This window comes from Macaca fascicularis, chromosome 14, assembly GCF_037993035.2.
Source record: "Macaca fascicularis isolate 582-1 chromosome 14, T2T-MFA8v1.1".
Lineage (NCBI taxonomy): Eukaryota > Metazoa > Chordata > Mammalia > Primates > Cercopithecidae > Macaca > Macaca fascicularis.
In genome coordinates, this window is record NC_088388.1 from 111,740,717 (window position 1) to 111,767,344 (window position 26,628).

The 26,628-nt window shown below is 46.4% G+C and overlaps 1 long non-coding RNA gene across 4 annotated transcripts in view; it reads right to left on the reverse strand.

The window, feature by feature from the left end:
* Window positions 1-2,607: 2,607 nt before the first annotated feature.
* Window positions 2,608-26,628, reverse strand: part of LOC123568689 (uncharacterized) — a 43,748-nt gene continuing 19,727 nt past the window's right edge. Inside the window, exons 3-8 of one of the 4 annotated variants that reach the window (XR_010581000.2) lie at window positions 21,266-21,427; window positions 18,748-18,843; window positions 18,350-18,444; window positions 17,779-17,967; window positions 6,742-6,859; window positions 2,608-5,698 (exon numbers count right to left, since the gene is read on the reverse strand). This is a non-coding gene — a long non-coding RNA (uncharacterized lncRNA). The remainder of the gene's footprint in view (window positions 5,699-6,741; window positions 6,860-17,778; window positions 17,968-18,349; window positions 18,445-18,747; window positions 18,844-21,265; window positions 21,428-26,628) is intronic. The other 3 variants (XR_010580999.2, XR_010580998.2, XR_012423705.1) reach the window with 3 other exon arrangements.

The window sequence follows — 26,628 nt, forward strand, 5'->3', positions numbered from 1 at the left end:
TTATTAATAAGGATCAAATGAAATCATGAATGTGAAAATGTAAAAAACTCTATAGAAACATAAAAATTACTCTAATAATGCTCATGGATTTCCTATTGTTTAGCATGTATGAACTTGTCAGATTCACATTCTTCCTTATGGAGGAAAAGCCGGGCAGATGTTGGAACAACCGAATGCCCCAAAAGTCGAAACTGAACCATCATGTTCCCAGATCAGTAGAGCCTGCTTCACTGCCGTACTCATTCCTTCACTTACCAAACATTCATTGATTTCCTGTTGTTTTCAACTACTTAGTAAGACACAGGCCTTGCCCTGATGGAGTTCAACCTTTTGGTAGGAAAAGAAAAGGAAACAATACATTGCAATCAGAATGATACGAGTAAAATAGAAGCATGTGCAGGATTCTGGGGATGGAGGACCCCCAGTTCTCTCTAAGGAGAAAGGGACACAGAACACAGAACCCAGAACAGTTTCACAGGGCAGGGTCTATGTTCTTGCCAGCTCTTCTGGGCACACAGCTCTTCGGTCAGGATCTGGAGGAAACCGACACATGGGGAAAAAAATGGAACACAACCAGGAATTGAGCTTCTGTCTCTAACTCTTCCTCCAGTTCCTTGTCTTGGCACTATCTGGACACGGCCCCAAAGGATTCAAGTATGTGTGCAATTATTTCTCTCAACAATCCTATGAGGTACAAGGCTGTCACTTGCCTCTGTGTGAATTTCAGACAGGCCATCTGAGACCAAATCCTGCATTCTTCTCACCATCTCACACTGCCTATCACACCTGGGAAAGATGCAGGGTGGGAGCCTGAGGAGGGGATAAAGGCCTCCCCACACATCTGTGATTGGCTTCAGAGCTTCAGGGCAGGGTTACTGTCTAACCAGTCTGCCTCCAACCAGAATCCTTCTTCTACCACTGACTCCCTGCAGTGCAGGTCAAACAGATCTATACCTTATTATACCAGATTCCTCAGCTCAATGCAATGGAAATTAAATGCTATCTGCACAGGAGCCCAGCAGAGGCACTGCATTCCCAGCAAGCTAGGCTTGTGGATGACGGACTTGTGATGACGGGGAGAGCGGAAATTACTTCCCAGTGATGACAGCCTCACAAAGCAAGTGTGCCCTGAGAATTGGCTGTGCCGCAGGCAGACAGGCTGGCCTCCTAATCTCAAGAAACTTGGGTCTTCATCCCTGGATCCTGGGAGCCTCTGAGCCCCTCAACCATGGTTCAGCCTGATGAATCTAGAGTACATTCTCCCCACTTCCTCCTGGACAACAGATTTTAAGAAGGATGCCGACCCAGCCATTTTGCTGCCACAAGGATCCAGAGCATATTTTGAACAACAGTTGCAGCATTTTTAGTAATCTGTGGATACTGAAGAGGAGGCTGGTGTCTCAAAGCTGATCTCCTTTGTCTTTACTCTTACCCTAGCGCCCTAGGTGGGTCTCTCTCTCTCTCTCTCTCTCTCTCTCTCTCTCTCTCTCTCTTTTTTTCACCCTTTTTTTTCCCTGTCTCTCCCTCCCCATCTTCCTTACTCCCTAAGTGTGTGTGGTGGGAGTTGGGGGAAGTGGGGGAAAGGCAGCAGGGGAGCACATATCCACATGTAATTTTCGATATCGAAGTCAGCATTTTCAATTACTTTCCACTCATTTCTCCCCCTACCATTTTCTACTTGTAACTATGGAAACGCATAATAAATGTCCATTTAGATGCGCAAGGGAAACAATTTTCAAAATGAAAGATAATATATTTTCATGAGCCCCACATTCTCCTACTTCTTGTACCTCATCCATAGCCACTGGCTTGCTGGTGTACATGGGTGACATTCATGGCTTAGCAGACAGGAGGCCACATCATTGAAACCCATCGTGAACCCACCATCTCTGGGCCCCCTCAGTGCATATGATCCCATCTGTATGGGCTGGAAGAGGGATGTCCCTGACAGGACATGGAGCACCAGATGCAATGCCTCCGGAATACCCAAGGAGACAACTTTCCAGAATTCAGAAAGGTTTGAGACTCAGCAGGACACAGATTCCTTTCTCACCCCCAGGCAGAGGATGACCCAAGCAGAAAGCAATCATGCCGCAGTAGTGACCTCCACAAAGCTTAGAATCAGGGGTTCTATGCATCTGAATATTATTGTTAATGGGCTATGCTTCTCAAAATAACATACGCCAGGTGGTAGGACATGGAGTTCCTAAAGCTATGACATGAATGTGGTGCATTTTCCTCTGCATCAATTTTGCTAATTGACAACTGATTCAAAACATCATATTTATATAAAAACTTTACATAGGAGAATGCAAAATTCTTAAGAATTTTTATAGTAGTCCATGAGATTAAAAGGAATTTATGCTTATAGCTGGCAGCTTCAGACTGTACCCCAGGACTCTTGAGATACCCTTTCATTCTCCACAAGGAACATTTTACCAGGAAGTTTAAGAGGTCCTGCCCAGCAGTCCTCACCTCCTCTGGGTCTCATGCTGAGTGTAATAGTTCATTTTTCCAAGAATCCTGCGGGGGAAGAAAACTAATTTTTTCTTCAACCCTCATAAGTTCTTAATTGGAACAGACCACCTCTAACAAAAGACAGATAAATGGAAGAAAACCAAAAAGGCATTTATTAACATATATATTTCACACATGCATGGGATACACCCAGAGAATGAGTGGGTGTCCTTGAAGTCCAAGAAGTGTCTTTGAAGTCCAGCTTATATAACATCTTCAACAAAGAACAGTAAATTTTTAGAGATGTGAGAAGACAAAGAAAAAGGACTTCAAGTCTCTAGGGACAGCCACTTGTGGAAAGGCAAATAAATGGCAGATAAAGGTTAGTTAGCAAAGCATGTTAATGCAGATTCCTCTGGTGCTGTCTCCAGGTGGAATGAGGATCTAAAGTTGTCTTCAGAGGTTATCCTGTGTTCTTCTTGTTAGAAGTAGGGACAGGATACCTTTTGTCTTTGTAAATCTGTGTCCTGCTTTTAGGCAAATGGAGGGAGGGCAGAGAGCTTTCCTGCAGCTGCTTACTCTTAATTGCCTTCAGCTCAACAATCCTTATGCAAAAGAGGCATATTTTGGGGTGGCATATTCTGGTCTCCCACAATTCATTGGAACCATTTTTTAGCTTCTGCAAACTTAATTTTTGAGCCAGTTCTAAGGTAACTCAGGTTCAAAGCCTGCCCCTTGAGGATGCATAAAACCTGTCTGACACCATCTGAGACCTGAAGCTGCCTTTTTCTAACCTGTACTGACCCCCACATCCTCTCAGACTCACTTCAATCAGCCCCCACTTCAAAGGCTGAGTTCTGAGAAGATGCTATTGCCCCTAAACGTCCGAATGTCACCCACTACATTGGGAAAACCCAATCATATTCATTTGAAGGGGCTGAGCATGGAGCCAAGAATGGGATCAATATTCATTTTCTTTCTACTGAAAAGAGATGACAAAGGAAGTTGTCCAACAGGGCAGCCTTTCAACTTGAGCAACACTAATTGATCGGTTATTTGGCAGATAGACCTGAATTCCCAAACCTGACTTCCTCCCTCATGACCTCCCTTGTCCTTCTTACTTCCCACACCTCTGGCAAATGAAACTGTGATTCTGCAGAGACTTCCAATAGCACCTGGGCCTTCATTGAGGTTGAGCTGAGGATTCTGACTTTCAAGAGAGATGAGGTCCTCAGCACCACGCTCTCTGAATCAGGGTCAAATATTGCTGAGGCAAAAAGTTCTCATGCCTGTCCCTTGCCCTATATATAGGACAGGGAGAAAAAGAGCAGCCAGAAGAACCATCCTGCCTCCCATAAGAAACCTCAGGTAGGAAATTGATAGGTCAAAGCCTAACATGGCAGTAGCCACCCTTACTATTGAGGCAAGTCCTGGGACTTCAAAAGCAAGGTCCCTTCTCGCCTATTTTGCAGAAAGCCAGGGGGTTTCCTTTTTGTCCCCAGGCAAAGCACAGGAGGGGATTCAAAACATAGCACCCCAAAATATGCCTCTTTGGCATATGAGATATTTTGAGCTGAAGGCACTTAAGAAGCAGCAGATGCAGGAAGGGCTCGCTGACCTTCCCTTTCTACCTAAAAGCAGGCAATAAGATTTTCTATGAGAAAGGTACCCTCCTTGTACCCATGTTGGGGCTTAGAAAGCAATATTGCAAAATGAAGGCCTCAGAAGTGAAAGTGTTTCTCCGACCTTCTCCTGCCCTCCTCTTTCTCTCAGTCCCATTCTCTCCTGATGCCAGCCATAAAAATGAGAATCCCTGTTCCCCGAGGGGTATCTCAGAAACCAGAACTCCTCTTCCCCAAAGCCAATAATAAAACTTAAAAATATTACTCTAATTTTCCTTTACCTTTCTATGTAAAAATTGGCATGAAGAAATTATCCAATCTACTTTGTTTAACTGTAGGTCATAAGATTCTGATTCCAGAGAGAGGCCTGTCCTATACCCAGGAGGATGGAACGCATGCTCAGAGATGCCAAGAAGAATCTAGACAGACAGACCTTGCTGGATTTCCATACTCAATCTATTAGCATAAGATCAGACCTTTTTTGTCCAATCATATTTCTACATGGCTGTCCATACTTTGTTGAACCTAAATATAAAAATGGACAATTTTCCCCGCATCTTTGGATCTTCATTCTACAGGCTCCCATGTATACATGTTACATAGATTTGTATATTTTTCCCCAAATTATCTGCCTTTTGTGAGTTGATTTTTCAGGAAACCTTCAGAGGGCCAAGCCCTTGGCTCCTCCATCAGATAGAGAATATTCTTACCATCAGAGACTAGAAGTCAATGCTGAAATGGATCTGCACAAACAAACCTACTAAAATAATCCTTCTCTTCCATTATTTTCCCCCCACATACTTCCTCATCATTTTCCCACAAACTGCCACTCTTAGAAGTTTAACATCCTTTTTCTTTGTCTCATCACTTCTTCAAAAATTTATTAATCTTTGTTTAAAAAGGTACATAAACTCTTGGTCCTAACCACTTCTTTAGATCTTTGTTTTTCCTATGAAGGCTCCCATGTGTGCATAAAAATATTAAATAAAATTTGTATGGTTTTATCTTCTTACTCTATGTCAACTTAGTTGTCAGGCCTAGCCACAGAACTTAAGAGGGTATAGGAAAAGTTATTCCTCCCCTGCATACACCTGAACCCTTCTAAACCCAAATGTGACCACCCTGGTTTTCTCTGTTCCTTTTTGCACCTGGGAGACTGAGACAGGCCTACAGCCCACACCCTGTGATTGGTCAGACATGCGCACTGGGATGCCAGGCCATCTCTCTCTTTTCCTCTCTCCCTGTAGGCCATGGGAAGCATGATTTGTGTCCCAGGATTCTGTTTCAGGATTTGGCCTAAGCCATAGTCTCTTATCTGGCTTTTGCCAGAGCTTGGCACCGCCATGCTGTAAAGTAGTTCATCTTTTCCCATTTGGTTACTGTTCTTTGTGCATATACTGCATTCGTTAGCTCCCTAGAGGGGAGGAAGGTAAGTGACACCCTGGACCCTAACAATGATTATCCCTAATGTGAGAACCTGGATAGAAAAGCAAACAGCACACAATGCTTCCACATCCACACTTTTGATATTTGTTGCACAGCAGCTATGGCGAGGTTCATTTGGCTATTATTCCTGCTCATCAAATGAAGAATCTCAATGTTCAGAGACTTCGGGTCACCTAATGACAATCAAAACAGCTAGTTAGTGGCAGAGCAAGGCTTGGATCCAGGTCTTGGGAGCAGGATATACAGTGGAAAGGATGCAGACTTTGGAGTCAGGCAGACCTGGGTTGAGTCTCAGCTTCCCAGCTACCTGGCCTTCTGATTCACTCTGGGTGTGGGGTTTGGGGGCGGGCTGAGATGTGGAGGCAGGTGTCTCCCTGACCTAGTCTCTTGGCTTCTGAATGGCTTTTCATCCCCCTCTGCTGCCACTACCCACAGTTCCCCACCCCATCCTTCCCACAATGCCAGCTTCATTTCTACCCAAGAATCTTTCTTTCTGGATCAGAGAATGAATTCAGGACCAGCCCAAGGGAGAGGAGCTTTAAAACAAGAATACCCATCTGGCCCCCAGGAAGAGATAAGAGCAGCATGAAAGAGATGATCTGGGATCATTCCCATCAGCCCCCCTGCAGGAGGGACCCCTCCCCACCCCCAGGGTCTCCATTGTTAAGCAAACAAAGTCCTTGGTGCTAGGGTAGGTTGGATGCAAATTGAATTAAGTCTCCATCTGTTAGTTTATTCTTTCCAGAGTTGGGGTTTTTTTCTTTATTCTTTTTTTTTGACTCCCCGTGTTTCATACTTGCTAATGAGCCAATCAAATAGCATTAGGAACTGTGGGCAGGAGGTGGCTCCACTCAGCCTGGAGCCCCCCTTGCACTCTCTGCTGCCTCTGAGAGAAACCCATCCCCCTCTCATCCTCTCTTTAGATTCCTGCTGCCTCAGCCCTCCTAGAAAAAGTGTCCAAGCTGTTGATTCAAAATAGATATTCATTTGCATGGAATTAGCATGTTGCTCATTTAATGTTCAATTCCACCCCCGTTCCACCATCCAAAGTCCGCAGTCCAGGATATGGTCAGGAGGTCTGGCTGACTGCCCAGATATAAAGCTTGTGATTTAGGTGGATGTCTTTAGAGCGCAAATTCTCAGCAGCTGCCTCCAAGCTCTGCCCTCTGCTGCACTGAGGTCAGCCCTGTGATAGCAGAAGGAGGCAGGTGGTTACCTTTGAAGCAGGGCCCTCTGTCCTCAGGTTCTGTCACAGTGCTAGAAATGCCTGGCATCAGAGTTGCTCAGGAAAGTTTGGTTGAAGGGATGAGAGAGGAGACAGGACTCTGGATCACCTGTGAAAATAATGGCAGCAATAAAAACAATGGAAATAACAAAGGCTACCATTTATTGACCATCTACCATATTCTAGACATTGTTCATATTTAAATTCTCACCCTTATCACAGCAATGAAAGGTAAATAGTATCATATCAGTCAGGACTCTCAGGTGCAAGTATGCAAAAGCCTAATTCCAACAGGCTAACAGAAAAGGAGAGTCAGGTATTGACTCATATAACTAAAAGCATCCAAATCCAGGGAACTTTTGGTGTCAAGTCCTTCTGGATTGAACTGAACAAATGATGTCATCAGGACATTGTGTCTCTCTCTCAGCTCTGCTTTTTCTTATTAGGAGTCACTCTGACAACCTTCCTCAACTCAGTAGCTCTCAGCAGCTCCAGGCCTAAGTCTTTCTGAATGATTTGAATCCAGGTCTTGGCCATGATTTCCACTGGCCTAGACTGGGTCACATGGTCACTCATGAACCCACTCCTTTGCTGGGAGACACAGTGGCCTAATAGGGTCATGCCTGAGTCACATGTCCATCTCCAGAGAGAAAGGGTAGGCACTAATACTTCCTCCTTTGCAAAGCATTAGGCCTCCAGGCCAGCGGAGGGATTCTCAGCAGAAAATGTGGTTCCTGTTACAGAAGAAAGAGGAAGAGGAATAGATGCCGGCTAGCAAAAACAATAAATGCCCACTCCAGATATTATGCCTCTTTGCAGACAGGGAAAAACATGCTCAAAAGGGTAAGTTATTTATCTGGGGTCATATAGCTAGTAAACGCAAATTGATATTTAAATTTGGATTTATTATCTCCAAAGCCACATGGTGATGTGACAGGAGGTGGGGAAATGCTGGGTAGAAGAGGGTGGTTCCCCGCCAAAGGCCCCACCTTCAAGCCTGGAAACCCAAGGCCCTAAATGAGAACAGCATTCCTGTTTTTGTGCCAAAATGTGGCCTTTTAGCCCACCACGCCACCCATCCTGTACCCATATAATCCCCAAACCCCGGGGTTCCACAAGCAGATGAACAGAAGGGCAGAGCAGCAGGGCAGCAGAGAGGTACAGCAGAGAAGGAGAGAAGAAAAAGAGTGTCTGAACATCAAGAGGAGTTCGACTGGGGATAGTTAGAGAGGAGATCAGCCATGGGACCACCAAACTCCAGGGGAAGATCATCTTCCCACTCTATCCTCTTTCTAGCTCCCCATCAATCCTGCTGAGAGCCACCTCCATCCAGCAATAAAATCTTCCCCATTTACCATCCTTCAATTTGTCCATGTGACCTGATTCATCCTGGACATGAGACAAGAACCTGCGTACCAAGAGGGCACTGAGCTGGTTAACACTTAAGCTATCTGCAGATGGTAACTGCTAAAAGAGCACTGTCACACTCCCACTGGGGATTTGGAAGTCACAGGCACCCACCCCAGAAGCTACCATGGGGCTGGAGCCCAAAAGCACTCTCCCCAGCTCCTGCACCTGCTCATCTACATGCTTCTTCTCCCATAAAGTGTTTGAGCATGCACAGCAGCCAAACAGATGAGTTACACCCCTGTTGCACATCCTGTTGGGGGGCCAGTGAGCTCTCCCATTTCAATATTATACCTCCTCCTTCCTCTTATATTGACTATCAAGAGGGATGGAAGATAGACAAGCAGGGAGAGGTGTTAAAAACAGAAAAATATGTAGAAAAGGAAAAAAAAATTGCTGGCTTAGTGAAGATTGAGCTTCCAAAGTGCTCTGATATGGTGCAAATATGTCATGGGTGAAGGAGAAACCCATCAATCCAGTGGAACTCACTACCTCATGATGGAAATAAATAAATTAATTAAATTAAATGATTTTAAATGGTAGAACAAGAATGAATCTTAGGAGATTTGAAATCATCTGGGCTGACATAAACCATCTGGCACAGTTCCTTTTTATCCCCTCCCTCACCTGCCCCCTTAATAGGTACAGAAGGCTAAATGTAATCTGAGTGACAGGATCCCTCCTCTTCTGTCTTGAAGAGGGGTGTGTGTGTGTGTGTGTGTGTGTGCGCACACACCTGTATGTATGTCTGTGTGTATGTCAGTCTATGAGAAAAAACATCAGGGAATTGACTTTTATAATTCCCCATGACTCAGTTATTATTTGGGCCACTGATGTCCCATAAGTATCCCCAGTGTTGCTTCAGTTGAATAATTCACAGTGAGGGCTGGCGCTCCCTCAGCTCTGTCTCCACCATATTACTGCTATGTATCTCTTAGGGGTTATTTTATAGTAAGCAACAGAAACATACTCTGGCTAACTTAAGCTGAAGGGTATGGGGCAGTAAGAGAATTGAAAGAAAATCTGAACGACTAGGCTTCCAAAAGTAGAGGAAAGGATATAGGGGTTTCAGCGTCATCAGGGCATCTGTCTGACCAGGTAAATTAGGGTGGATTTAGTTTGTTCTCTGCTCACCAAGCCTTGCCTCTCTGTAGGGGGTTTTGTCTGCCTGGAGAAAGGGTGACTTTTTCTTTGCTGAAAGATGCTTCAATTCCTTGAGCTCCATGTCTTTTCTAAGCATCACAGAGTGCTAGGAGTGGCGCTGGAAGTAATAAACAGTCTTCTCAGGGAGCTACTGTAAAATGCATCAGCTCCAACAATTTCTGGCCTTGTGTAATTCTACTTACAGTTCAGATTTTAAGGAGAGATTGGCTAGCTTGAATCCCCACTAGAGAATCCCAGGAAGACTTCATGGAATTGGTAGTAAAGTGAGGAAAGGGAGAGTTCTCGGGGGAAAAACAGCATTCTTAGCTAAAAGAATGAGAAACATTCCTAGGCAGACAAGACCAGCAGGTGGTCACACACCCCAAGGCTGAACAGGAAGCAAATGTTCTCCCGTACTCAGGGGTGCCATGTTGCCAAATTCCAGAAGGAGTCCTCTACGTTGAATCCCATGTGTGTGGTACCCCCTGCAGCTTTGTAATGTAGAAGCCTTGCCTTTTCCTTATATACTTCCTGCCTCACCAGTCTTTCCAGATATAACATTTTCTGAGTTCTTTTGCCAAAGGGTGAGGTAGATCTCTCAGTCCAGCATGATGTAGAATAACTCTTCCTATCTTGCTTGTTCCATTTTATCACCCAAGGAAAGGAGGCTTAGGTCTTCAGAAGAAATCTATCCCACTTGGATGAACCCTTGCATCTCCCTCTTTCAAGCCCCCAAATCTATATCCCTTACACGTCTTTCTAGAAACTACCCCTGCTGCACCTAAGGAAGATGTCTTCTCCTCCTTTGCTTTGCAAACTCAGCCTTAAGTTTAGTAGGATGCTAGTCCTACTAAAGGTTTTTTTTTTTTTTTTTTCTATTTTTAAGAGGTATGGAAATGATGAGTGCTCTAATTTCAGCCAGCTGATCCAGTTTCTTTACTAGTTATCTTAGAAACAAAAACACTAACACTAATGTAAGGGCTATTTTTCCCTCTATCTGACCTCATCTGAGGAGAATAGAGGCTTTCCTTTAATGTGTCTTTGACCTTGCTCCTTGCAGAAAAATTACCCTTGAACTACTGTGCTAAACAACTTTTGACCCCTTCCTCAGCCTGGCTTACATTACACGAGCCATCACATTAACCGTGAGCAGCTGTGCCTGAGCCATCCGGGATGGTAGATACTAGCTCCTATTACATAATTTCCAATCCTCAAGTCTCTTTCCTGATAGAAGAAAGCAGGAGTTTGTCTCAGTTCATCACCACACATTGTCCACTTAATTCTGGTTCACCCTGGTTTTGATTCTCCTAACTGCTAATCCTGCTATTCATTCCTCTCTCTTCTGCTCTTAGCTTGGCTTTTAGACTTAATTCATGGCTCTGCTTTTGTACCTACTTCCTTGGTACCTCTCAATAACTGTTCTTCTTTTCCCACCTGGCCCACTACTGCTGGACTTGGATATCATCCTAAGGAATTTGTCATAGTAGGGAGCTCTCTGGAAAGCAGGATGAAATGATATAAGAAAATGAAACAAAGGATATGTATGTTTTAATGAAATGTAATTTCATCAAAATGTAAGCGTCTTGTTCAGAGAGCGATAAGGGTTGGGGAGGGTCCCTAGTCACCCTTGACCAGATGGATAGTATTAGGTGGGGTTGGGAGAAAAGGGTTAGAAGCAGGAAATAACTATTAGGGTCAATTTCAAGCATAGAGCAGGCTGTGCCTAACCCTCTTTAACTATCAGGATTCCTTATGCACTATCAACCTATCCAGGATTAAACCCCCACTGTAATATCAGCCCAACAAGAAGAGAATTGGAGGGTGAGAAAGAGCTGGAATACCTGGGAATAGTGGAGACAGAAAAGACAGTAATCATTTCCCCTTCATCACTGCTAGATCCAACAATTCTTTGCCATTTCCATGTCAGGAAACATGGGGAAGGAGTTCTAGAGTTATATTGCTGCCAGTGGATCTTCCTGTATAATCGCAACGGGGCTACACTTGTGGAGTAGAAGAACTGGAAGCATCTGGCTGTTATGGTTTGAATGTTTTTGTTCCCTCCAAAATTCAGGTTGAAACTTAATCCTCAATGCAGCAGTACTGGGAGGTGAAGTCTTTAGAGGTGATTAAGTCATGAAGGCTCTGCCCTCATGAATGGGATTAGGTGCCCATACAAAAGGGCTTGAAGGAGAGAGTCTGCCTCTTTTCACCCCTTTGGGCCCTTCTGCCATGTGAGGACACAGCACTCCTTTCCTCCGGAGGATGCAGCAATAGGTGCCATTTTAGAAGCAGAGACTGGGCACTTGCCTGCTGGTACCTTGATCTTGGACTTCCCAGCCACCAGAACTATGAGAAGATACATTTCTCTTCTTTACAGATTACCCAGTCTCAGATCTTTCATTATAGCCACACAAATGGACTAAGACAGTGGTCTCACTGAGGATCAGAGACATAAGCTCAGATATAGCAATCAGGGATTTGATTCTACCCTAGAGACAGAGTTGGGCAAGAGTGGTAAGACGCTGAGCGTGGGCGTGCACTGCACACCAACTCTTCTCCAACAACCACCACCTCGGGTGATCCCAAACATCCTTAGTGTCTCAGTTGTTATCAGGATGCTCCAAGCGACTTTTGTAGGCCCTATACCTCATATCCAACTGTGTATTACATATTTCCACCTAGGTATTCCATAGTAATGCCACACTCAACATGCCCCAAACTGAACCACACCCTGTCCTCAGACCTACGTACAAATAACATGTCATTACCCATATCAAATTTCCCAAGGCAGAGACTTGAGTGCTATTCCTGACTCCTCCCTCTCCCTCAAGCCTTTTATATTTAGACAACCACTGAGGGTTGCTAATTCTACCTCCCAAATGTGTATCAAATGTGTCCCCTATCTCCATCCCTACAACTATTGTTCACATTCAGGCCACCACCATTCTTGCCCAAGCTACTGTAGCAGCCTCTAGCCACCATTCACCCATCAGCTACCAGTCTCACTCTTGTCAATCTCATCTTCCATGCCATTCCTGTGCTTAAAAGTCTGTCAGGAGCCCCATTTTGCTGAGAATAAAGTCCAAGCTCCCTTGCCTTACCTATCAGACCCTCTGTGACCTACTTTCACCTTCCCCTAGTTTCATTCCTCACTACTACCTGCCCCACATTTCATGCTCTACAAACAGAAACATACTTGTAGTCCTCCCTTCACACACCTTGCTGTATCTCACCTCCGAGTCATCGCTCCAAGTGACCCCTCAACCAGCAGTGCCCCTCCCCTACTACTTTTACCTAACACAGACTGTTCCTTGAGGCTTATAGCTCGTGCAGTGCATCCTCCAGGAAACCTTCACCATCCACTGCAGTTCACTTCCTTGCCAATTAAAAAGGTTTTAAAAATATTTCCAAAAAAGACTAAGAGATTAAAAGAGTCTGTCATGTTTTTCACACCCCCACATACATTTAGGTCCCCCTAATTCATGCTATCACAATGCACAGTGCCTATCTTTACCACAGACCATGCTACCTTTTATTATAGTTATCTGTTTATATTATCTCATCACTTAATGGCAGCATCCATGGGAGCAAGAACAATATATTACATCCCCAAACTCAGTCCATAGTAGATGTTAAACCATAAATAAATATCTTTACTAATAAATGATGAACAAATCCTTTGTTGATTTTCTTCTTCTCCCCTACTTTTGAAGAGGCAAGACTGTTCAGTATGATCCTTCCTGCACTCTCTTCCAAGGAGTTCGGTGTCATGGTTAAGATCATGGGCTTTGGATTCAGGCACAGCTGAAGCATCCTAGCTCTTTTATTTATTAACTGGAGGAACTTGGGCAAGTTACTTAACCCCTCTGAGTTTCACTCCCCCACAGATGCAAAATGAAGATAATAGAATCCATCTTATGTGGTTCTTGTGAGGCTTAAACAAGGTTGTGTATGGTTCTGTGTTTGGTACGTAGTAAATATTCCCTTAAAATTCTGGTTATGATCATTCCTCCACCCTACTCCTTTCTTCAATTCCAGCCTATGTTGTCCAAAGTCTGAGGAGAAGGCATGATTAAGATTGGAAATGTGAAACAAATAAAATCTTTTTAGTGTATCTTTAACCTGAAGTTTCTGCATTTGTTCCAAGAAATGTTAAAAGAAAAGGGACTTCGTTGTAATTCTAGCTGTCTTTATTTTTCTTCCAAGACAAAGGCATCAGAAAAACGCACAGCAGCAGCTAGCACACTGAGCCACCGCCAGCGAGCCTGGACCAAAGCAATGGTGCTGCTGCTCACGGCAGAGGGACTGAGCCACAGAGACAGAGCTCATTAATGCTAATGGCCTTTGTGTAGCTAATTAGCACCATATCACACTCAATATTTACCCTTGTGTGCCGACAAATTTCTACTTTCTCCTTGGGAAGCAAGCTGTTTTTCTACCTGACCCACAACAAGGCAAACCTCTGATGCCAGACAGCAGCTCCCTGTCTGCCTAGATGGATTGGCTAGAGGGAAGCTGAGGGCCTGCCACTCCAGGAGGAAGGGAGCATGTGGTTCTCATTCCAACCCTGGGTGGAGTGTTGGGCAGCTGAAGTCTTCACCCAGTGAGGGTGCCATTTTCATGATTCAACCATGTGCAGCTGTCAGCCCCAAGTGTCCTTCCACAACAACCATGTGCTCAGCCTCCTCCTCCTTCCTTTGGAGGAGGTATTTCTCTGGGAGAAACAGGGCCTGGGAGAAGGAGGTGAACCACCAAGAAAGGGATTTTGAGGGTCTGTCTAGGCAGAAAGCTCCTAGAGACCTGCCCACAATCCACTCAACAACCTTCAACAACCTTTAACAGAGCTCCTGAGCTGAGCCATGCCATATGCCAAGGGCTGGGGACACAAAGATGGGCAAGACAGTGGGCAAGTCCCTGTTCTTGGGAGCTCTCAATCTACCTGAAGACCGACCTGTAGCAATTATGATACAATGTGATAAGGAAGGTGGAGAGCTGAGTATGAGGAAAGGACCACTCAGGTCAGACCAGGGGGATCAAGAAGGTCTGGATGGAGGAGGAATCACTAAACTGTTGAAGCACCTCGTGCCCACCTCTATCAGAGAGTACGGGCACATTCCCTGTCTTCTGAAGCAACAGACTTGGAATCTGAAGATGTGTCACAGCTCTGGTTCAGCATGAAGTGATGCAGACACGGATGCTGCTTTAGGTTATAGGATGTGCTTTGGAGACCAGCAGGATAATAATTGCTCCATTAGCAGGAACTTGGGTTTCATTCTCTCAGAGGTCTCCCCTCTTAGTTCACCGCAGCATTCTTCTAAGGTCCCTCCGAGCTTCCACCCACCATCTTGCTCTACAAGCAAATACTCATCACATAGATGACCGCAGGGCTGGTGGTTTCTCATTATGACCCAAGGGATGCTGGCTTGAAGCCAGTCCCTCAACCCTGTAAATTGCTTGGTTGGCCAATGCCCAGCTGCTAAATGCACTGGCATTCCCGCCCTGCCACCAACCATATCCAAGTTGAAGCTGTCTTGGGACCATCCATGTAGAGCACCAAGAAAGAGAGCCTGAGCACACCACCTCCTTTACCCCCGGAGATGTGGAGGGTTGGGCATTCTCTGCTTTAAGATAGGAGCTGAGGGCTGGGCGCGGTGGCTCACGCCTGTAATCCCAGCACTTTGAGAGGCTGAGGTGGGCGGATCACGAAGTCAGGAAATCGAAACTATCCTAGCTAACACAGTGAAATCCTGTCTTTACTAAAAATACAAAAAATTAGCCGGGCATGGTGGCAGGCGCCTGTAGTCCCAGCTACTCTGGAGGCTAAGGCAGGAGAATGGTGTGAACCCAGGAGGCAGAGCTTGCAGTGAGCCGAGATTGCGCCACTGCACTCCAGCCTGGGCAACAGTGCGAGACTCCATCTTAAAAAAATAAAATAAAAGATAGGAGCTGAGACTAGACGATGGTCTCTTGCTGCAAAGGTAACCACAACCAGTGGCTTCTCATCAAACACCAGTGCCTGACCATCCACTCATCACACTCATAGACACACACATACCATAGCCTCTTGTCAGCTTCTGTTCTCCAGAGCACCACTGAAGACTGTGTGGTTGGAGTTGTCCAACAAGGCCCCATGAATGGGCTCCTTGCTGGCCATTCTCTTTGAGATGAAAGGACTGCAGATCAAGCTGTATTGTCAGAGAAGGACTCAGTGTCTGTCACCACATTATGTGCTGCTAGATAGCTGAGCCTATACAAGGAAGTTGCAGGATCAATGTGGGGGCTGGCTTTTCCCCAGTGGATCATTCCCATGGAGCTCTCCATAGGCCTGAACTGGCCCAAGGAATTGAATTACACCACAAAAGGATGTCCAGCCCCACCTAGCCCTGCCCAACCTGCTACCTGGAGCTGGCTTCTAAGTAGAAAAGAAGACTGTATAGTTGGCACAAGCTGGTGCCTACTTCTGGGTCTCGGTTGCCCTGAAGCTGTTTCTATGTTATCTCCACAGCTGTCCCAGTCTCTATGCCTTTCATTCTCTCCTTAGGTGAGCCTAAGGGCATTGTTTCAGGACAAAACTAGACAAACAGCTGAGAGAGAAACAGCCTTGGTTTCAGTGCAAGTCCTGCCCTTGTAAGTTCCAACCCTTCCCCACTGGCCTGGCCTGGGATACACCCAGACTTACAGCAGCCACACACACACGCCCAGCCTGATTTGGGCTGGGGCCACTTCCCCCACATATAACTGTCCTCTCCCCTACAACATACACACATACACACAGAGCCTCCAGGAAACTGCCTCAGCTTGCTCCGAAAGAGAAATGCACATAATTTTCAAATGCCAGAGCTGAGAAGAAATCTAGAAGTCATCCAGCTTAGCATCATCTTGACAGATGGCTGGAACCAAAGCCTTGAAAGGAGAATCTACTTGTCTACTGTCACCTGGCATGTTCCTAGTACATCCTTGTCTCCTGACTTCCAGAGCAGTGCTCTTCACAGATCATTAAATTGCCTCCTGGCCTGTACCTTCAGCAACTACCACATCAGCTTCTGCTCAGGTTCTTCCCTCTACTGCAGAGTTGATCAGAAGCTGGCAAGTATGACTGATAAGGGGTTTTGAGATTTAGCCTCCATCTGAAGAAGCTGGGCTACATGGTATGCTGGTTAGCAAAGGGAATCAGAACATGCCATCCAAAGTATACCACTGAAGGCAATTAAGATCCAGCAAATGCAGAAAGAGCTCTCTACCTTCTTTCTATCTGCCTAGAAGCAGTGCATAATTTTCCCTTTGTGAAGGTGTTCCCCTTTCCCTGTTCTGTACAGTGAACCACCCTTATATTGGAGACAAAACGTCAGTGCCCACATGGGTCTACATAAGTAAACCTTACTAAAATAACCCTTATCTTACCTCAAATATTAATTTTCCTCATATATTCACCTTCCCACAGTAAACTCTAGCCCAGCCACCCCTTAACCTATTTCCCTTGTTCTCCACATTTTATTATCCTTTGTTAAGATGGTACATAAGCCCCAAATTCTAATACCCCTTTGAGTTACTCATCACAGAACTCAACCACATGTATGCCTGTTACACGTGTAAATAAACTCTGTATTTTTCCTCCTGCTAATGTACCTTTCGTCAGTTTAATTCAAAGGCTCCAGGCACTAAACATAAGATAGTAGAGGACACATATTTTTCTTCTCCTACATTAGGAGCCCAACTATAGCAGCACCTAGGTCTAAATCCCAGTTCAGTCACTAAGTAGTGGTATAACCTTGGCAGGTTACTTTACCTCTCTGGGTCTCAGTTTCATCATTTGCTAAATGGAATAATAATATAACCTACCTCACAAATTGTTGTACATATTAAATGAGCTAATATTAAGAACATGTCACAGAGTCAACAGTATATGAACCTCGGCTATTATTATTATTAGGGTGCTTATTGTAAGTGTATATTCAAGTCCTCACCCTTAGAGAATCTGATTCAATACATCTGTGTTGGGAACCCATAGTCTGCATTTTAGCAAACACCCCCAGTGACTTTAATGGGAGTGGTAGGGTTGGGTGGCTCCAAGGATAGTATTAGGAGAAATCTTGCTTTCAAGGTTGGGGAAGTGTGTATTGATCCCATTCTGGTAGGTAAAAGGCTTTCAATGGCCCTATTAGCTTTCTTGTCTGAATCTCTACACCCACATTTCTCAAAGTCGTCTCCTGCTAGGAAGGCTTATTAAAAGACTAATTATCAGGCTTCATCCCGAACTTCCTGATCCAACTCTTGAGCTAGGCTTTGGGAAACGGCCTTTTAAATACTACCCTCCTGCCAAGGTGATACAGAGGTGCACTGAAGCTTGGGATTCACTGACAAAGAGTGGGTTTCCATGGCCCGGCCCAGTCCAGCATGTTCGAATGCTGACCACTGAAGATCCCTGTGGACTGGCGCTGCTGACAAGAGAGCCTTGGGTTGTCCTGTGCTCCCCCTCACCTCACCCACTCAGGCTGCCACTCCATAGATCTTGTTCCCAGCCTGGGTGGCATTTCCATGCCAGCTCCTCATTTCCTGCCAAGAACAGAGCCGGCCTCTCTGATCCACTGGCTCTCTGCCCAGCCAGGCAGTAGGTGGCGTCCGTGAAGACCGCTTTGCCCTCTTCTCCCTCCAGACTGCGAGGCCGTGCTGCAGAGGGAGAAGAAGAGATCAGGAGCATCATTTAGGAGGCTGCTCAGACCAAGCATAGGGAGCAGCCAGGAAGACAATCTCTAGCCCAGACAGCCCCTCCCACCCTGCCCAGACCTCTGTGTACTCATGTAAAGATAATTCAGTTACTGGGAATGCAGACCGGAGAGATAACCTGATTTAGAAGCTGAAACCATGTGAACTAGGGAGGGAGGCTGGGGTGCAGGAAACAGCTCCTACCAACCCAGGAAGGCTGAAACAATAAACAGGGAAAGGGAAATTGGGTAGAGAAACAGTGGGTGGCTGCCCAGACAGTGTTATTGCTGGTTTGGGTGTTAGCAGGTGGAACCCCCACCCTCAACCAATCCAAGAGTTCACTCACCCCTGTGAAACCCTCTGTGAATTCTTTTTCTAGAGTGTTCAGGTAACCATCATCTGGCTTATACAGCCATCCAGGGAGGAGATAAGTAGAGAAACCTATAAAGTGTCAGGAAGGAAAAAAAAAACTTTGCTAAGATTTAATTTGAGTCATTGATCACCAACTACCCTAGGAACAAGTTATTTCAGTGTGAGCCATCATCTCTGAAAGCTGATGGCTTGACTGCTGCAGGATCCTCAGGGGAGGAAGCTTCTGTGATGCTCAGATCAAGGTCAGAGGTTTGGGGAACCTTCCTCCCCATCTTCTTCCTTCATATCAGAGAGCCAGCATCCCCTGGGCAAAGTCCAGAGAGGCCTCCCTCCTCCATCAGCCCAGCTATAGCACCCCTTCTATAGTCTCACATCCTTTGTTGCCTGGAAGTTCTCCCTGCAGTCTCGTTTCCACACACCTGCATCTTTGGAGGGAAATGCTCCGGTGGAAAGCAGACTAGCTTGCCCCTATAAAGAAAAGGAAGTGACTAAGAATCTTGGAGAGCAGTTCCTTCCATTTATCTCCGTCTACTTCTTCTCCTGGCATAGGGAGATCTTTCTCTGCAAATGATTTGTCTTTTTTATAACCTGCCTATTCCATAGCAGATGAGTTCAAGATAGTGAAGATCAGTCCTGAGACATTTTATACTAGATTTGTAGACGGAAACAACAGAGCAGGGGCCCACCCACTCTGCAGGTGCCAGCTAGTGAGACCAGACACAACCACCAGATTCACTGCGGGTCACTGGGGCGGGAGGTGGCTGCACCCTGCCCTGGGGAGCAGCTGCCTCTGTGCAGCACCGGAAGCTCCTACGTTAACTAGGCAGAGGACAAACCAGCAAAAAAGGGGTTAAGCGACAGCCAGACATCCCCCCTGACCCTCTCCCACTGGACCCAGATGAATAACCAGTCAGTAAAATGACCCCAGTGGAAGGAGTCCAGAATCATCCACGCTGATCTCAGGAGGTATCTGCACTACTCACAGCACAAATCAGATCACTCAGACTGAAGGTGGGGGTGGGGGTGGAGGGGAAACAAGGGAGAAGACATCACTTGAGCAGGGACCAGCCCAGGGCAGAACCTTCAGCTCCTGGGGCCTGGACCGGGAATTTTTATTAGAAGCGAGAGCTCTCTGACAGACCTGGCCCCTTTGAGTCTGCCTGTCTGTGCTTTTTCTCTTGAGAATTTGTTAGCGCTCATGCAGAGGCGTTCCCTGTTGACTTGCCTTTCCCTGGTGTGGTAAGGCAACACAGAGCCTTCTGGCAGCTAATCCCTCCCCAAAGCTGTCAGGATGAGATGAATTACTAGGAGAAAAATAAATCAGATTTGTGAGAGCATCAGAAAGGCTGAGGCCCCAGAGTCTGACAGAGACCAGAGACCCCCACCCTTCCACTCTGGTGGAAGCACCCACTCGGCGGCCTGGACTGTCCCCACAGCTCCGCCCTCTCCCGGCCCCAGCTCCTGCCCAACGAGAGGAGATAGCTGCCCCTTGTCTTCCCTCAACATCCCATGGGCTCCTCTGCCTGCAGCTTGGTCCTTGGGAAAAGCCTGCAGATGTATAGGCCTCAGCTGCCGGCGTTCCACCTTGCCATTCCTTCTGCTCACGGCCTCTGAGCACCCTCCTGAGTCCCTCTCTCTCTCAGCGCGCCCACGGTGTCTGATGGGCATGGGGCAGGAAGAGCAGGCCGACCTCCGGATCCAGAGACTCCCAGCTTGAAGGGGTCACTCCTCACTCAGGTTGGAGTGCCACTCTCCTGGGACCTGCACTGCTGTGACCTGCCATTAGCTCAGAGGGCCCTATCCAAAAAAAAGCAGGACTATTCATTTCATTACAGGCCCAGCTGGGAGCAGTGGCCCTTTCCTCTCTAGAATATTCTACCCTATAATAATCGTCAGGCTAAGCCTGCAGCGACAGTACTCAGGAAACCCCACCTCCTCAAACCAAATTACATGTCCCCAGTTTGAGAACAATGTGAGCTAAGTCTAATAAAGTTATAAAAATGTCAATGGGTTGTTTGTGTGGGAAGCAAATGGCTGAAGGTGGAAATGTGGTATCATGAAAAAGGCTACAGACTTGGACTCAGGAGTCATGGATCCTGGCCTCATGGCTCATTATCTCAGCAGGGACCCCCGCCTGGGTTCCTCCTGACCTGGAGGAAGGCCGTGTTCCATCATTGGCTGCTGAGGTCTCTCTGATGATGAGTTAGGGAGCTTCCTTGGAAGCTAAAGTCATTGTTAAAATAATTGTTAAAGAATAATGGGCGTAGAAAGCAAATTGAGAACGAAGGGAGAGAATGAGGAATGAGAGATCAGGGACACAATCTGAGAGCTGGCAGCTGGCACCCAGCCCAGGAAGCAGTGCTGTATTCCTAAGGCCAAGAGGCCCAAGAGTTCAGCCAGCCATCCTTACCCAGAGCCAGGTCCTGGGGAAGCACTTGGTGGGGGATGCTCCAGGGTAAGTCCAGGGACCAGGGAGCCCCCGATAGGTGCCTCAGTCTCCTCCCTAGGAAAGCTGCGTCCTCAGTTGGCTCAGGGTCTGGTGGGGCCCGGCCAGCTGACTGGGGAACCTGGCTACATCATGCCTGAACTGTCCGACCTGCGTGTGATTTATCTCAAACCTCCACTGGGTGGCAGAGCAGTGGGGCATGGTAGAAAGAGCACCAGGTTAGCTGGGCATTCTTGAGCAGGCTGTTGACCCTTGTGAGCCCCGACTGGCCATCTGAAAACATCGCTAAAACATCCATACTCTGCAGGGTTGTTCTAAGGATCAGATGCAACAAATGAGGAGCACTGCAGACAGCCTTTAGCAGCAATGGGTAGTCATCTTGTGTTAGTTATTAGACAGTCTCATAAACAGTATGAATATTATAAGGAGGAGAACAATGCCCACCCCTCAGGGTAATCATTCTTCAGACACAGATGAGGCCAGGAGCAATGGTAGCTCCCTCTCCTGTCCAACTTTCTCCACTCTCTGCACCCCTTCCTCTCCCAGGCAGGACACAGGAAGCCAGAATGCGCAGGTGAGCCCAGCGGTGGATCCAGCTGTGTAAATCTGGAGAAAGCAGAGAGAGGCAGGAAAACCGAAGTGTCTTAGAACCATTCATGTAAACTGTTTAGACTCTGAGGGTGCAAAGATTAATGTGAAAATCCCATTCTGAGAAGCTAGTGGCCATACATCAGAAGCGCCCTCAAGATTGGATACGAATCCGAGGTTTGGGGGGAAGTAAGTAATGTGCCGATTAAGGAATCACAGCTCTGAGAGAGATGAGACAAAAATCTCTCTCTCCTCTTCACTCAGTCAAGCCCAATTTATGGCTCATATTTCTAGCAAAAGTGTCTGAGAGAAGCAGAGCCTCGCAGGCACCGAGAGGTCTGACCAGGGAATGGGCCTCTCTGGAAGGAAGGAGGAAGCCAACCTCTGCATTCATGGCTACAAGAAGGGGCCACTGTGAGGGCAGCCAGTGGGCCCTGGCAGAGGGATGCCTTTGGCTGGGCAGCCAGAGAAGCTAAAAGTACTTCAACTGAAAGAAAAAATGTCCTTCTCCACCTAACTATTCTTTGAGACCAGGCAGAGAAATTGACAATGTTGATTCATTTAGCTCAGCAGTATTCAGGTCAAAATCAATCTTGTCAAAAATCCATCACCATACTCAATAAGTAAGAAAAGGGATACAGGATCCAGGGGGAAATCAATCACACCCCAACAGGGAGCAGCCAAAAACAGATCTATCATGGCCTCTTGATGGAGGCTTCCATTACTTAACGTGCTATTTCCTGAAGGCACCCTGGGGACCCCACCCAAGGTCATGGGCACCAGCCTCCAGCAGCAGCCAGAACTAAGATGGCCCAAGAACAGGTAGTCACTCTACTGATTATCTCTCTGCTTCCCCAGCATCGACATTCAGCAGGCTGGCAAGGCCCAGCAGAAGTCATTTCATACATTCCTTAACTTCAAAAATCATTGTCACATAACTCTCCTGCTGCCCCCAAATCACTGTGGCTGCCTCGTATCTGTAGGAAGGGGAAATAATAGCAGCCTATCAGCTTCTCCACCGGACCAAGCTCAGGCTGCTTCAGTCTCCTGCTGGGAAAAGCAGAGTGGTCCCTGCAGAGCTTCTCAGTCTTAAGGAATCACAAGATGCAGAAGTCAAGACTTGCTTCTTTGTCCCTGAGCCAGAATCCAGCATCCCCTGAGGGTGGCATTATGGCAACCCTGATTCCTCCAGACTCAAAGGAAGTGTATGGGTGGGGCCACAGAAAGTTCCCTGGGAGCCCGGTGATGGCGAGGCCTGGGTCTCATCCCCACCATTCACTAGCTATGTGAGTTTGAGCCAAATATTAAACGTCCATATGCCTCACTTTCTCATATGTAAAATAGAAATCATAACAATGCACACCTCTTAGGATTGTTGAAGATTCAATGGGACTTCTCCTGTGGAGAACTGACATACAGATAGTGCTAAGTAGGTGAAAACTCTCATTAGACAATGGTTCCTTTGGGCACTGGGTTTTTGCTTCTCTTCTCATCTTTCTACCACAAACAACTTCTAGAAAGTGTTCATTCATTTATCATTCAGCAAGTATATATTGAACATCAACTGTTCTAGACCTGTTCTAAATGCTGGAGGGACGGTGTACACGGGAGGTGGCAGGGGACAGATAACCTATAATCAAATCAAATAATGGCAGATAATAATAAACAGGAAAATGAACTAGAGAGTGACTAGTTCACTAGTCATGGGGGAATATTTAAAATTGATACACCAAAGGCCTCTCTGATGCTGGAGATACTTCAGTTGAAGCCCAAGTGCTAGGAAGAAGTCAGCCACAAGGAGATCTGGAAGGACAATGTTCCAGGCAGTGAGAATGTGGGGGGCTGATGGGGGGAGCTGGGGAGAGCTGAAGGAGGGAATGGCACGGAGAGGTAGGTGGGACAGATCAGGCAGGCCCAAGGAGGTCACGCCAGGACACTGTGTCCTTAGTCTAGATGTAATGTGAAGCTGCTGGAAGTGATGTCTGATAATGTATTTTCAAAAGCACATGAAAAGTGCTATTTGGAAAATGGATTTATGCAGGACAAGAGCAGAGGAAGATGAATTAGGAGGCTTTTTCAGAGCTCAGGGGAGGAAGGTGATAGTTTTGTTTAGGGAGGTAGTGTAAATAAGTACTAGGGTATAGGAAATATTTTGGAGACAATAGCACTTGCTGATAAATTAGATGTGGGAGATGAGAGATGACAGGAATCAAGGATTTCTCCAGTTTCTGTCTTGAACCACCAGATAGATTGGATGCTAATTATTGTTATGGGGAAGACTCAAGGAACAGTTTGGGATGGGGAAGTGCAATTAAGAGCTCTGTGAGAGTTAAAGTGCATATTAAATATCCAAGTGGAGATGTCACGTATGAGTGGTTAGACTTGAGAGTCATTGGCTAGTGGATGTTATTTAGAGTCACAGGACTGGGTGAAATCAGCAAGGCAGTGTAGTTAGAGGAGGGAGGAGGGGAAGTCTGAGTCTCTAGGAAGTTCATTTGGAGGAATTCTGATCCAAAGCACCCAGCTTTTTGGAGGTATATGGTTGCCAGAACAGAATTACATGAGTAAGGGGTGGGGATGGGGATTTGAGGCAAAGGGTTCTTGGGAGAAAAACACCTGGAAGAGAGGGATGACGGTTATCTTCTGAACACACATGTAGGGGTGCAAGTTATGCTGGTCCAGCCCCATTCCAGAGGAAGGTGGGATTCTATTGTATGCAGACTTTGCTTGCTGAGTGAATATTCCCAAAAGGCAGGTGGCATTAGGCCCCTTATGCCACCAACATATGAATTCGGGGAAGAGGGGAAAATGGAAGGGGAATGATGAATTTCCACTCTGAGTGCAACGTGGCTCTCTTCCAGAGAAACCCATATTTCCCCAGGCTTCCGCAGCCTATGCACAAAGCAGGACACATTAACATGAATACCCAAAGGCTTGTTGATTTCCAGAACTGCAAGATCTCAGCCCTCTTCACCTGTAGCAACATCTTCCCTGGTTATTTTTGGAAATTTTCAGGACCCTTGACTGTGCTCATGGTTTCTTCAGATTGTGTCTATCAGAGAACCCACTGAAGCCACAAAAGGCAGATAGCTCCCTTCTTCCAGTGCCTTGCCTTCCTCCCTGCTGAGTTACCATGCCCCCAGAGCTGTAGCACTGTAGGAACCACCTTATACCCCCCTTGCTATGCTGGGGTCCACCCGAAATCAATAAGATTCTACTCTTTCCTTCCATGTGCTGTTGTGACCAGGGAGGGGGCTGCCCACTGACCAGCAGTTCATCACATTCAACTACATCCTGAGACCCTTCAGGGTCTGTCAGATGACTGAATAACTCGAGGAACCACAACGTGTTTACCCTTGTGTCCCCAGCACCCAGCACAGCATCTGTCCCCCACACAGCACTTGGTTAATTAATAGCTGACTCAGTGAATGAATGGACAAACAGCTAGTAGTGTGTGCAAGGAGAGGAGACCTTTGGAGGTGCCTTAAGGAGTGTGTGGAAGTCCTTGTCTAAATGACAGCCATAGGGAAGAGAGAGATGACTGCAGAAGAGCTCTCTGCAGGAAACAGAGGGGTCCCAGGCAGATGTAGGGCTAAGGGGCTGTGCCCTCCTCTGCCTCCACATACACCTGTTTTAGGAATGATCAGAGAACAAGTAAAGGGAGCAGTGAGGAAGTAGGTAATGATCTCAGTTTCACAGCTGGGTGGGTTGGGATCATGCTGAGGGAGTTAGTTTCTGGGACAGCAAAGAAGCTTCGACTTTGCTCTGTCTTCCTATCTGGTTCATCCAGTCAGGTGCCAAGATGAGTCCAGCTGGAGAATCCAGACTCCAGTGCACTCCTGTAGACCCCTTCACTGCATGTAGCCTCCGCCTTCTCAGATGCACTGTGGTTCCAGACCCATGCCCCTCTGCTCCCCAATAGGGCCTCTTTTAAAGACACATGCAATGTTAATAACAACAGCTACCATTTATTCAGTTCTTTCTGAGTGCTGCACACACACAGGCTCCCTCATTTAGTCTTAATGCCAACCTCGAGAGGTGAGCACTATTTTTCCTACTTCACAGATGTAGAAACTGGGTTCAGAAAGGTTAATTTGCCCAAGGTTTTATAGTTAGTAAGCAATAGAGCCAGGATACTAGCCAGCTATGTCCAGTTCAAATTTCATACTTCAAACTATTTTGTTTTATTAATTCTCAGAATAAATAAATCACCACACATCACATAAAGTAGCTGGGGAGGGGGAAGGGACTCTTGACCTACAAGCCATTAGCCATGGTATAATGCATGAATTCATGTGCCCTGGGTTCTACATTGAGACATCCAGTCACAAAAGCACTGTCAGATACTGCCTCCTGTTCCCTTAGGAGTTGAACGAATTCTCCTTCTCTCAAGGCAGAATCTCCTGTCCAGCTGGGCATAGGAAAGCAGACAGACATTCTTCTCCCAGATCTGAGATTTTGGATCTTATCAAATAGAGCTTCTCCTATTCTTCCCCCAAAGACAGGCAAAATGATTGCTGTGTAGAATGGAACTGGAAGTCTAGGTGCATCCTCATGGTTTGGAAATGTTACCAACTTCCAAGACCAGATCCGCAAACACCTCCAAAAAAAGAACTAGTCCATCTTCATGTGACCAGGCTGGTCTCTCTCATCCTAGAGGTAGGAGACACCCCAGAGCCCCTCCTGTGAACCCTGGCTCCTTCCTCAATCCCTGCGAGGCAAGTGCATTCAATCAGTCCCCACAGACCTCCTGGACCAATTCCTGCTGCCCTTTGTGTAGCCCACTTTGTTCAGCAAAAGGGCAGTTGTGGTCCTTAACACTGTACCCTGACTGGGATCCTGCCCAGCACTTTCCATTGAGGCCTGCAGGTTTCCTCTTAGTTGTAGTCATTTTCTGTTCCTTGGGGCACCTTTACCTATCTCTAGGGAAGCTCCATGGATTGTAATGATCTCTCTGATTTATCCATCCTGGAGTGCAGACCCCAGTTGATGACATTAGGGTAGGTGCTTGCCTTCTGGAATCTTGAATCAAATGAGTATGCTTAGAATCCTAAGAAAACCTGAGCCTGGGATATGCTACCAGTCAGCATGCTGTAGACTCCATGTTTCAAAAAAAATCTGGCTAGCCATGACTTAAACCAGTGCTTTTCAAACTAACATGTATTGGAATCACCTGGAGGATCTTTTTGAAATGCAGTTTCTGATTCAGTACGTCTGGA